This window comes from Pipistrellus hanaki (assembly GCF_964339955.1).
Source record: "Pipistrellus hanaki genome assembly, chromosome: 1".
Lineage (NCBI taxonomy): Eukaryota > Metazoa > Chordata > Mammalia > Chiroptera > Vespertilionidae > Pipistrellus > Pipistrellus hanaki.
In genome coordinates, this window is record NC_140503.1 from 147,869,009 (window position 1) to 147,870,949 (window position 1,941).

The following is a 1,941-nucleotide window of genomic DNA, read 5'->3' on the forward strand; positions in this document are numbered from 1 at the left end:
TTGTGTGTGATTCCAAAATAGAGACTTATTTAGTAAGAATTATTTAGTGTTTGCACAAAAATCACCAATTGTTTCTTATTGGGTTTTAACACACATGAATTTTTTGGGGCCCTCTATTCACCCCCAACACTTTCAAAATACAGGTATTGTTAGTGCCATGAGGACAGTGAAGGCAGTGGGAGGGCTTGTGATATCCCCTTTGAGAGAACACACATGACAGGTAGTTTTTTAGGTGCACCAGATCCTCATTTTTAAAATGAAGTGTATGACAGGGCTCCCCCAAAGTCACATATCACATGGAGAGACATGGACAGAAAACCCTAGGACTTGACTTATTAACAACATTAACTGATTTTTATCACACTGAAATGAAGGCAGTTGGTCTGTGCTGCCATGAAATTAAAGGTGATTCAGAAGTAGAGTGGTTATTTATTGCTCTGTTAGGATAGACCCCAAAAATTACTTTTTAGAGACAGGGCTGTCCCCTGCAACTCCAACCAGACTCTGGGCTGCTCTAGAGGATGCATCAGCACCAGTATGGCCCCCACTTTGGGTCATACTGCTCCATACATTTCCTTCTCCACCTCCAAGGCGGCCTGCCAGCTTGCTTCACAGTAATTCTGTCTTGTCTGTTTCTGGGAGTGCCGGCTGCTGGGCATACCTACAACTTGTAGTTGAGCTCGGCTTGTAGTTCATTTTGGTGTACATCTCATAAATGATGTCAATGGTGGCTGGACCAGGAACAGGAAGACCTTCTCCAGGCACTCCTCCTCATCACATTCTGGATGTCAGACTTTTAAGGCACGGCTTACAGCGCTGCCTGGAAGATCTTCTGCAAGATCCAGCTATGGTACTTCTTGAGCGCCATCTCGTAGGCCTTGGTGGCATTGACATGGATGAGGTTGGGTGGCTCTCCTCCTGCTCCCCATCTCAGGTGCTCTGCAGGAAGACCTAGATGAAGCAGAGGCCCATTTTCAGCCACATCAGCACCAGTATGACCCCCACTTTGGGTCACACTGCTCCGTACATTTCCTTCTCTGCCTCCAGGATGTTCTGCAGGATCTGGAACTTGGCCGAGTGGTGGTGTACACAGCTCTGATTTTCATGATGTTACCACTTATGTCTTCCTTGATGGGCATGAACACTGGGGATTCAAGGCAATCTAAGAAGGGTGGCAGGTGGGACACTGCCTCCTGGAAGGGCCTGGTCTCGATCTGCTTGTCTGCAGGTGCTCAGCCAGCAGTGCCATTTAGGGGTCGAGGCCAGCAGTGATACCATTTTCTAATTGGATCTTCCTCTTCCTTCCCCAGCACACTCCAAACCTACTCCAGACAAACCACCCCAAACCCAAAACCCCTTAAGACCTTCCCCCCTATTACTTTGACTTACCCCCATCAAACTCATACCCTAGGGATGCCCCTAAGTGCTCCCTGGGGGGGGCAGGGCCAGCCCTGAAAGGGGCCATGGTCATTCTGGTCTAACAGTCATTATGGTCATGATGCCATTATTGTCACTGACTTTTTATATATATAGATAACTCAGATCACTTACCTCTCCTGCAGAAAACTCTTCCCACTGTGCTTAAAATAAATTAAAACTCCTATTACATGCATGGCCTTGCCCCTTTCTCTTCTCCTTGATCAACATTTTCCCAAGCTTTAATCACAAGGAATCAGCTCTTTCCATTCCTTTCCCATACAGGGTGTGCAATCTCATTCTTCAAGTCTCCCTTCCTTCCCTTCCCTATTTTCTGAAGTAGCCACAGTTTGTTCTCCCTTAACCCTGTGAAGACTACTACAGTACCTTAATTATTTACTTCATTGTTTTTTACCATTGTCTCATTTACAATTATTATTTATTGGTTTATAGCCTGTCATTCACTCTACAATGAATACTCATGAAGACAGAAATCTATCTGGCTGGTGCATTACTCTATCTCCC

The 1,941-nt window shown here is 45.7% G+C and overlaps 1 pseudogene across 1 annotated transcript; it reads right to left on the bottom strand.

Moving 5' to 3' along the window:
- Positions 1 to 661: 661 nt before the first annotated feature.
- LOC311621019 (glycolipid transfer protein-like) lies at positions 662 to 1,465 on the bottom strand (annotated as a pseudogene). Its single transcript has 2 exons — positions 1,390 to 1,465; positions 662 to 1,231 (listed from the first exon to the last, which is right to left on the bottom strand). The product of its transcript is annotated as a glycolipid transfer protein-like (transcript).
- Positions 1,466 to 1,941: the final 476 nt, after the last annotated feature.